Raw genomic sequence first — 11,869 nt, 5'->3', positions numbered from 1 at the left:
TAATTACATTTTTTGCATCTTTTTCAACATTTCACAAAAAATCCGGATACTCTAAGAAGATGCTAAAGCACTTACTGAATGCCTGCAAACTATTCTAGCAAAATCTGGCCTACAAAATCCAATTAGCGCTCCATCCATTCGTACATTAGGGTACCAGCACATATGGGGTATTGTCACGTTCGGGAGAAATTGTGTAACAAAATGTGGGGTGCAATTTCTCCTTTAACCCCTTGTGGAAATGCAAAATTTGGGATTAAAGCAACATTTTATAGCAAAAAATGTCATTTTCCAATTTGCTGGGCCAATTCTGTAAAACTCCTGTAGGGTCAAAGTGCTCACTATACCCCTTGATAAATTCCTTGAAGGGTCTAGTTTCCAAAATGGGGTCACATTTGGGGGCTTTCCACTGTTTTGGCACCTTGGGGGCTCTGCAAAAGGGACATGGCACCTGCAAACTATTTTATCAAAATCTGGCCTACAAAATCCAATTAGCGCTCCACCCGTTCTGAGAGCGACCGCCTGCCCGTACATTAGGGTAACAGCACTTATGGGGTATTGTCGTGTTCGGAGAAATTGTGCAACAAAATTTGGGGTGCATTTCCTCTTTTAACCCTTAGTAAATGTGTAAAGTCTAGGGCTAAATGAATATATTAGTGATAGAAATTGAAAAATGTAAATTTGACCTCCATTTTGTTTTAATTACTGTGAAATGCTGAAAGGGTTAAGAAACTTTCTAACTGCTGTTTTGGATTCTTTCAAGAGTGCAGTTTTTAGAATGGGGTGACATATGGGGGGTTTTATTACAGAGGCCTTTCAAGTTCCCTTCTGAACTGAACTGGTCCCTTGAAAAATGTGTTTTGGAAATATTCTTGAAAATTTTGAAAATTACTGCTTGATTTGTAAGCCTTATAATATCTGAAAAAAATTAAAGAGAGATTAAAATTTGACTTCTACATAAATGAAAGACATGGTTAATTATATTTATGAAAACATTTGGGTGGTATGACTTTCTATTTGAAAGACTTGCAATTTCAAAGTTTGAAAACTGCATTTTTTTCCAAATTTTCGTCAAATTTCATATTTTTTAATAATCAAAGACATAACATACCGACCAAAATTTACTACTGACATGAAGTACAATGTGTTACGAAAAAACAATCTCAGAATCACTTGTCTATGTTAAAGCGTCTCAAAGTTATTGCCATTTAAAGTGACACATGTCAGTTTTGAAAAAAAAAAGGCCTGGTCTTTAACCCCTTAAGGACCCGGCCATTTTTTTGGTTTCGCACTTTCGTTTTTCCCTCCTCACATTTCAAGAGCCATAACTTTTTCATTTTTCAGTTCACAGAGTCACATGATGGCTTATTGTTTGCGGGACAAATTGTACTTTGTAATGGCATCATTCAATATGCTGTGCAATGTACTGGGAAGCTGGAAAAAAATTCAGAATGAGGTGCAATTGGAGAAAAAATGCATTTGCGCCATTTTCTTATGGGTTTAATTTTTACAGCGTTCACTGTTTGGTACAAATGACATGTTACCTGTGTTCTACGTGTCAGTACGAACGCGGTGATACCAAATTTATATAGTATTTGACATGTTTTGATACTTTTAAAAAAATGATAAACTTTGCAAAATAGAAAAATTTTTTTGTGTCATCATGTTCTAACACCTGTAACTTTTTCATATTTCCATGTATGGAGCTGGTTGTGGTGTCTTTTTATGCGGGACAAGATGACGTTTCTATTGATACTATTTGGGGAAAGATCTGATGGTTTGATCACTTTTTATTCAATTTTTTATAGGAGGCAAAGTGTTGAAAAAAACGCTTTTTAGCTGTTTTTATTTTTTTTGCCGCTACGCCGTTCGCAGTACGGGATAAATGTTTTAATATTCTAATAGTTCGGGCATTTTGGAGCGCGGGGATACCTAATATGTTTATGTTTAATGTTCTTTAATTACTTTAATAGCTGATCTAGGGAAAGGGGGGTGATTTGAACTTTTATATTTTTTTTATTTTTTTAATACTTTTAAAAACTTTTTTTTTTCTTCTGTTACATTTATGATCAGACCCCTTAGGTACCTTGAAACCTAGGGAGTCTGATCGCTCATACTATTCACTGCAATACTACAGTACTGCAGTGAATAGCAGAATCGCAGCACTTCTATTAGACGATGCCTCTGGCCTCTGGCATCCTGTAATAGATCTCGGGCAGAGACAAGCCTGGAAGCCTTCAATATCAACCGATCACCGCCCTCATGTGACGTTCAGGAGGGCGGCGATCGGCGAAACATGGCGGCGCCCGTGCCGCCGTTTACACACTGCGGTCACGTTTGACCGCAGTGTGTAAAGGGTTAACAGCAGCGATCGGCTCGGGCACCGACCGCTGCTGTTATTGGCAGGTCCTGGCTGTATTATACAGCCGGCATCTGCCGTGTATGGAGCGAGCTCAGCGTGTGAGCTCGCTCCATACATCCCCATGCGACCCATGACGTACAGTTACATCAAGGGTCGCTAAGGGGTTAACATACTTTTGGGCCCGGTCCTTAACCGGTAAAGGATTGACCATTTCTGTGGTGCCCCACAATTTCCCCTTTCTCAAAATCGGACAACTCTGCATCTTGCATGCGACTAATGCCAATGCTGTTTCCTACACAATATTTGAGGGCTTAAGGCGTGACGTACATCACAACCGCAGGTATCTTCATTTGCATTTGCATGGGTGTCCAAATACTTATCGGTAGACAGTGTATACAATATACATAGACAATGTAGCATTCAGGCTCTGTTATATAATAATAAAGCTGTTGTGCCTTTAGCAGATGATGATGCAGAAGAAACTGATTTTATTCCTTAAAAAACATCATAAATTAGGTATCTAGTAATGAGCCACAGAAATAAGGGAACATGTTACTTATATAAAGGCAGCCACAAAATCTAACAACACTTGGTTATTTATACAGCGCGCGGTTCGCCCGATGTTGAGGCTGCAAAGCCGGCGTCAGAGATATGTTCTCACAATGGCCAGAAAAAGACCCCACCAGACAACGCATCAGGTAAACCACGCGCTGTGCTCATCTGCCTGGGCGTTCCACTACACAGCCCCGGGGTTAGATTGTCATCTTCAAAAGGCGTCTCAAAAGCAACAACTTTTAAAAAGAATACAGATTATTGTTGGTGTATAGTATGTGTGTGTATGTGTGTATGTGTGTGTGTGTGTGTGTGTGTGTGTATGTGTATGTGTGTGTGTGTGTGTGTGTGTGTGTATGTGTATGTGTGTGTGTGTGTCTGTGTATGTGTATGTGTGTGTGTACGTCTGTGTGTGTATGTGTGTGTGTGTGTCTGTGTCTGTGTGTGTGTATGTGTGTGTGTGTACGTCTGTGTGTGTATGTGTGTGTATGTGTCTGTGTCTGTGTGTGTGTGTGTCTGTGTCTGTGTGTCTGTGTCTGTGTGTGTACGTCTGTGTGTATGTGTGTGTGTCTGTGTGTGTGTGTGTGTCTGTCTGTGTCTGTGTGTGTGTGTGTGTACGTCTGTGTGTATGTGTGTGTATGTGTATGTGTGTGTGTGTGTGTCTGTGTCTGTGTCTGTGTGTCTGTGTCTGTGTGTGTACGTCTGTGTGTATGTGTGTGTGTGTGTGTGTGTGTGTCTGTGTGTGTCTGTGTGTGTGTAAAACCATAAAACTGTAAATAAATTCTATTTACCAAGTTGAGATTCTGTTATACCGGATATAGCAGATCTTGAAAACCGGCTTCATTCTTCTGAGAAATCTAAAATGAATATTTTATAAAATAGGTTTGTTACACTCGGCAGATTACGCGTTAACTTTGAAATATTAAATTGTAAAATCTTGCTTACTAATTTAGTGACTGTAAAACATAGTTTTAATAGTCCCACAGTGGTTCAGCATGTTACAGCAGCCTAGTAATACAGATACAGGATAATACACAGTAATATATTACAGACGTAGACACACATAAGCTGAGAAGAGAAGATACTAGGAGTCCATAGAAGCTAAGGAACAGAAGAAGAAAGAAATAAGACTTCATAGTCATTAGTTCTCTGTGCGGAGTGTCTTCGCTTGGTCTGATGTAGATTATACAGCCTGGTCGCGGTTGGAAGGAAGGACTTGCGATAGCTCCTTCTCACACTTGGGGTGAAGCAGACGGTTACTTACAGTGCTGCCAAGTGCCATCAAGGTCTCATACATGGGGTGGGATTTGTTCTCCCGCATGTAGGTCACCACAGACAGTGTCCTTCTGTCACCCACCACCTGTACAGGGTCCAGGGATCTCCCCAGGTCAGAGCTGGCCCTTCTGATCAGCCTGTCAAGTCTATTTCTGTCCCTGGTTGATATACTGCTCCCCCAGCAGGCCACACTGAAAAAGATGGCTGAAGCAACCACAGAGTTAAAAAAGGCCCTAAGAAGTGGCCCCTGGACTCCGAAGGCCCTCAGCCTCCTGAGCAGGTAGAGCCTGCTGTGGCCCTTTCTGTGCAGCGCCTCCAGGTGATCAGCCCAGTCTAGTTTATAATTGAGGAGCGCACCCAGATACTTATATAAACACTCTACTCGTATATACATAAATAGTATCCGGCAACTGGGTCATGGTGATAATATGACATCAGAGGAAAAGGAGGTTGACAGTAGAGATAGTAATGATTCCAGCCAATGTGCAGACCCAACATCTAAATTTCCTGACTGAGGCCCCATGTTGTGGATTTTGTCGCGGTTTTTTAAGCCAAATATTGGAGTGGATTGAGCAGAAGGGAGACGTATAAAAACCTCTTATATATTTCTCATTCCTTTGGTAGTGTAAGTGCGGGACCTTCAGAGAAGGTAAGTTGCTGGGACAATCAGACGGAGGCAAGGGTGTTCAGATCACACGTGTAGGTTTATTGGTAACAGTTCAGACAGTCCAGCAGTAAATAACACAAATTGGCATTCTTCAGCAAAACGGATAACTCAAAATAATATAAGCAGTCCTTACTTCAGGGTACAAGAAAGTAAATTTCAAGTTTGACTGTGGCAAAAATGGACCGTTCTAGGGCCAGCCCGGCGGTCACACCACTGATTCGGCTTCTCCAGACTAGCGGCTCAGCCAAAAAGGCATTTGACCGTTTTCTCACTCTCCGGGCGGCGCCACGCCTACACGGCCATTGGCCCCCCCGCTCAGGGCGCACGGCTGAATTCAGATGAGCCGAGAGAACGATCCGCAGCGGTAAAATCGGCGGCAAAATATTTTTCCAAAAGTTGAGCAAATGACCAGGCCCTCACTGCCCCGCCCATGCTCCGCCCATGCCCCGCCCCTTTGACATTACATGCTCCCCCCCCATTACCTGCAGGATCCACGTGTCCACCAGGTGGCATAATGCATGGTGTTCTTACACAAAACGAACACAGGATGGCAGCCTCGCTCCAGGAAAATAAGTCACATATGGCAATGAATTGCAGGGTCCTTTTCAATGATCTGAAAAATCAGAAAAGATCCTTCCTATGAGACCGCTGAGTCGTATCACGTTGCAAAAATAGTGAAAACATATTTCCGTGAAAACGCGGTTCGCGCTTTTGAACAATTCGAATTGCAGGGGCACGGAGGCCCTCAGGTCCAAAACGGCGCACAGAGCCTCCAGCTTGAACGTCCACGAGACGTACTGACTTGCAAAAATCGCGAAAAAATATTTCCGCAAATACGCGATTCGTGCTTTTGAACGATTCAAATTGCAGGGGTACGGAGGCCCTCAAATCCAAAATGGCGCACAGTGCCTCTGGCTTAAACACCCCTGAGACGTACTGACTCGCAAAAATTGCGAAAAAATATTTCCGTAAATACACGATTCGCGCTTTTGAACAAATTAGTGAGTGCCAAGTCCTTTGCTACATATGTAATTGGCAGATGACTGGGCCCTCACTCTTATTGGAGTCTCTCACAGTGAAAGCCATGTCAGTGGCTCATTAGGGTAATAGCAGATGACCGGTCCCTCACTTCCCCCAGGGATGTCACTGACTGTGAAGGCATTTCATTTGCTCTATACAATATTGGCTGATGACAGGACCCTCATTACTCCCAGTGAAGTAACTGACAGTGAATGCCATGCCTTATGCCCTCTATGTTATGGGCCTATGAGGCCCTCACTCCCAGGAAAAGTGTCATGACCTGAATATTTGTGTAACATTTGTTTGTGTTTCAGGTGGGGATTTGATCCGGTGTTCTGTGGTCTTCTGGTGGTTTCCTTGCCGTTGAGCCTTCTGTTTGTATACAGAGTGTCAGCCTTCAGAATACTCTTGAGGTTCTTTGGATTGAGCCTCAGGTGTTGGTCGTTACCATCATCCTATCGGACGGTTCTGGGGCCTGTATAAGGAAGAGGGCTGGCTCCACTAGTTGCCGGTTTTCGTTGTAACCAACAAGATTTCGTGGCTCAGGGAGGAGGATTGTTTGTGGAAACTTTAGCTGACTTGTAAGCGGTGTGAGTGTTGCCTTGTGTGTGAGTCTGGTTTTCCCCTCCACACTTCTACTCTGCCCTGTCCATCAGTTCTGGTTACCTGGCACTATCTGGTTATTTGTGAGGTTTGGGTTCCAGTTAGTTTTGCCCCAGTCCTGTGTAACCCTTTCCTCACCTCTCCACTGTCCCTCTCCTCATTCTCTTGTTGTGTATTGTGTTGTGCTGTGTGTCCGTTGTCCAGCACATCCCATCCTGTTTGTTTGTCTGCAGCAGCACCTTGGTTTCTTTAGGGGTGACCACCTTAGCATCCCCAGTTCCTAGCTCTCTTGTAGCTCTCGCCCTATCTGTCTGCTAGGCCTTCTTGTTAGAGAGCCAGGAGTTGTCGGGGCCAAGGCTAGCTTGGGTACAGCTGACCACCACCCGCAGGCAGGGCCTAGCTAGCCGCAGTAGCGTCAGGGAAAGTCTCCCACCCCTGTTCCCTTAGCGGTGCATTCTGCAGTCTGTATTCTGTGTCTGGTCATAGACGCAAACGTAACAAAAAGCACTGACCGTGAAATCCTTGTTTTGCTCAATAGTTTATGACCATGACAGGTTATTTACTCACTCCAAAACGGCTCTCAAATTCAACATGGAGGACTATGCCGTGCCATGTCATCTGACATTAGAAATTTCCATATAAGCATAGGACACCAGTATAAGCCATGTCATTAGGACAATATGTTATGTGCAGATGACCAAGTCATCACTGATTGACGCCCTGGGAGATCACGCGGACATTCCAGACAATTTGGTGGCTCAGGAGCCCCAAGGAGCCTGTGGCCCCAAGCTGGGCCACGTGTCTCCCACACTCCCCTAGCACCCTGGGAGGTCCCGCAGACATTCCAAGCCCTTCAGCGGCTCAAGAGCCGCCAGGAGCCTGTGGCCCCCAGCCAGGCACCGTGTCTCCAGCACTATCCTAGCGCCCTAGGAGGTCCAGCAGACATTCCAAGCCCTTCAGCGGCCCAGGAACACTCCCAGAGCACTAGAGGAGTGCAGGGGACACGGGGTCCATCCGGGGGCCACAGGCTCCTGGCGGCTCCTGACCCGCTGAAGGGCCCAAAACATCCGCTTGAACTCCCAGAGCACTAGAGGAGTGCAGGGGACACGGGGTCCATCCGGGGGCCACAGGCTCCTGGCGGCTCCTGACCCGCTGAAGGGCCCAAAACATCCGCTTGAACTCCCAGAGCACTAGAGGAGTGCAGGGGACACTGGGTCCGTTCGGGGGCCACAGGCTCCTGGCGGCTTCTGAGCCGCCGAAGGGCCCGAAACATCCGCTTGAACTCCCAGAGCACTAGAGGAGTGCAGGGGACACTGGGTCCGTTCGGGGGCCACAGGCTCCTGGCGGCTTCTGAGCCGCCGAAGGGCCCAAAACATCCGCTTGAACTCCCAGAGCACTAGAGGAGTGCAGGGGACACTGGGTCCGTTCGGGGGCCACAGGCTCCTGGCGGCTTCTGAGCCGCCAAAGGGCCCAGAATATTTGCAAGACCTCCCAGGATGCTAGGGGAGTGCAGGGGACACGGGGGCCACAGGATCCTTGCTGTTCCTGAGCCCCCGAAGGGCCCCGGAATATCTGCAGGACCTTCCAGGGGAGTTCGGGGAACACGGGGCCCGGCTTGGGGCCACAGGCTCCTGGTGGCTCCTGAGCCACTGATGGGCCCAAAACATCCGCGGGACCTCCTAGGGCACTAGATGAGTGCGGGGGACATAGGGCCCAGCTGGGGGCCACAGGTTCCAGGCGGCTCTTGAGCTGCCGAATTACCAGAATCATCCACGACACCTCCCAGAGCACTAGGGGAATGCAGTAGACATGGGACCTGGCTGGGGGCCACAGGCTCCTATCGGCTCCTGAGCTGCCGAAGGGCCCGGAATGTCTGCAGGATCTCCCAGAGTGCCAGGGGAGTGCAGGAAACACAGGGCCCAGCTTGGGGCCACAGGCTCCTGGCAGCTCCTGAGCTGCCGATTCGGCGTGAGACATCTGCAGGACCTCCCAGGGCACTTGGGAGTGTGAGGACACCACTCCTAGCCAGGGGCCACAGGCTGCTAGAAGCTTCTGAATCTCTGGATGGCCTGTTGGACCTCCCAGGGCGCAAAGGGAGTGTGATAGAACACCGCAGGAACTCCTAGAGCACTAGAGAAGTGCAGGGGACACGGGGCCCGGATGGAGACAAAAGGCTCCTGGCTGTTCCTGAGCTGCCGAAGGGCCCGGAATATCTGCAGGATCTCCCAGGATGCTGGGGGACACAGGGCCCGGGCCGGGGGCCACAGGCTCCTTGCTGTTCCTGCAGCATGTAGAAGTGCTGGCATCAGGATCCACTTCATGCCCATATTTTCAAATCATAAAACGCTGTGGGGAAGACGGCATAATCCTGTATGCAAATTTGCAACTTTGGCATACTAAGGGTTAAAAGTGGGCTTTGCACAGTAGGACACACCTCAGCTCTGCAATGGGTGGGACACTGGCACCATCCCACCACAAGGAATGCCAGCCTATAACACTAAGATAATCAAGTGCAAAGTACCCAACTGTAAAACTATTTATTTAGCAAATTTTAAATAATCAACAAATACCAAACAATAAATATAAGTAAACAATACATAACCATAAATAACCGCAAATGAACGTCAAACTATAAACTATAGCAAAACAGAAAAAAAAAGTGCATGAGTATAATTGCATAATTGTTGGCTTTTTGTCATTGCCAACATATCGGAGAACTGGTTTAACGTTGTCTATTCTGCACGAATGGTTCATCTTCCAGCCCAATGTTGATGGAATGTCCGGGTGGCACGGGCATGGTTCATCGTGTGCATTGATACACATCTGTTTCCCTTTCATAAAGAAAAAATTATTATAATATTTCCCCCAGTCAAGGTCTGCTGATGCTTTTCTCCATTATCACCGTCCATTTATAGTCCATGGTAATCTCATATGATGTCTCACTTTTTGAATATATGGGTAGCCACCGGCTTCTCAATATACAAACAGCTGGTGTGCATATGACCTGGCCCTCACTTTATAGAGAAGCATTAGCACTGAGGGCCCTTTCATTTGCTCAGTATGTGATTGCATTTGACCGGGCCTTTATTTCTTGATGAAACACTGAGAGTGAGAGCCATATCATATGCTCAAATCCATGTGCATATGACCTGGTCCTCACTCCTGGGAAAAGCACCCTAGATGAGTGTCATGTCATGTGTGTGTGCACATATATATACATACATGTATAAAATTTGTGTGTAATATATATGTAGATATGACCATACACACACTATATATAATATATATATATATATATATATATATATATATATATATAATGTGTGTGTGTGTGTGTGTGTATAATATATATATATATATATATATATATATATATATATATATATATACACATACACACACATATATAAATATAAATATATATATAAATAAAACATTGGCAATGAGGGCCATGTCATTTGCTCAGTATGTGATTACATTTGACCGGGCCTTCATTTCTTGATGAAACACTGAGAGTGAGAGCCGCGTCATTTTCACACATCCGTGTGCATATGACCTGGCCCTCACTTTATGGAAAAGCACCTTAGGTAAGTGTCATGTCATGTGTGTGCATATATATATATATATATATATATATATATATATATATATATATATATATATATATATATATATATAGTCACTGGATGTTTAGAGTCTATACTATAGGCCATGTGTAATATATATTTTGTGTGTAATGTATCCTCTAACCTGTTGTATACATCAGTGTGTAGTTGGCTGATTAGGGTCTAGTGTGTTAGCACATTGTATGCAAATACCTCTAACTAGCGAGGACCAGGGAGGACAATGGGTGGAGATAATCTGATCGGTGTCTCCAAGAAGATGTTGGACGGTGCATTGTCCAAAGGAGACAGGGAGTCTGCTCTCATTGGTATAGGTGAGGGGGGAAGGATCTGTGACTCAGCCCTTCCCACCCACAGATATAGGATGTAACAGTCTTAGTATATAGTATGTAGCTAGCAGTTAGTATGTGTTAGCCGACCTGTGCACAGCTCTGCAGAGAGCCAGGATTTAGTTACAGGACCAAGGAACCAAAGCTATCATTGGATTGTGACTTCCGTGGACTTGTTATTACGGTTGATGTGACTACCGCCGGCTACTAACTTTGTGGATTACAATAAATTGCTGTTGTCTCCCGACCTCTTGCGTCCGTGTTGATTCAAGATATCCTCCGGAGGAAGGACGTACACCTTTGCTCTGTGAGATAGAGATATATATATACAGTCCTATGAAAAAGTTTGGGCACCCCTATTAATCTTAATCATTTTTAGTTCTAAATATTTTGGTATTTGCAACAGCCATTTCAGTTTGATATATCTAATAACTGATGGACACAGTAATATTTCAGGATTGAAATGAGGTTTATTGTACTAACAGAAAATGTGCAATATGCATTAAACCAAAATTTGACCGGTGCAAAAGTATGGACACCTCAACAGAAAAGTGACATTAATATTTAGTAGATCCTCCTTTTGCAAAGATAACAGCCTCTAGTCGCTTCCTGTAGCTTTTAATCAGTTCCTGGATCCTGGATAAAGGTATTTTGGACAAACAATTCAAGTTCAGTTAAGTTAGATGGTCGCCGAGCATGGACAGCCCGCTTCAAATCATCCCACAGATGTTCAATGATATTCAGGTCTGGGGACTGGGATGGCCATTCCAGAACATTGTAATTGTTCCTCTGCATGAATGCCTGAGTCGATTTGGAGCGGTGTTTTGGATCATTGTCTTGCTGAAATATCCATCCCCGGCGTAACTTCAACTTCGTCACTGATTCTTGAACATTATTCTCAAGAATCTGCTGATACTGAGTGGAATCCATGCGACCCTCAACTTTAACAAGATTCCCGATGCCGGCATTGGCCACACAGCCCCAAAGCATGATGGAACCTCCACCAAATTTTACAGTGGGTAGCATGTGTTTTTCTTGGAATGCTGTTTCTTTTTGGACGCCATGCATAACGCCTTTTTTTTTTTATAACCAAACAACTCAATCTTTGTTTCCAAAATGAAGCTGGCTTGTCCAAATGTGCTTTTTCATACCTCAGGCAACTCTATTTGTGGCGTACGTGCAGAAACGGCTTCTTTCTCATCACTCTCCCATACAGCTTCTATTTGTGCAAAGTGCGCTGTATTGCTGACTGATGCACAGTGACACCATCTGCAGCAAGATGATGCTGCAGCTCTTTGGAGGTGGTCTGTGGATTGTCCTTGACTGTTCTCACCATTCTTCTTCTCTGCCTTTCTGATATTTTCCTTGGCCTGCCACTTCTGGGCTTAACAAGAACTGTCCCTGTGGTCTTCCATTTCCTTACTATGTTCCTCACAGTGGA

This window comes from Leptodactylus fuscus, chromosome 1 (genome assembly GCF_031893055.1).
Source record: "Leptodactylus fuscus isolate aLepFus1 chromosome 1, aLepFus1.hap2, whole genome shotgun sequence".
Taxonomy (NCBI): Eukaryota; Metazoa; Chordata; class Amphibia; order Anura; family Leptodactylidae; genus Leptodactylus; species Leptodactylus fuscus.
Note: the sequence above shows the minus strand (reverse complement) of the source record.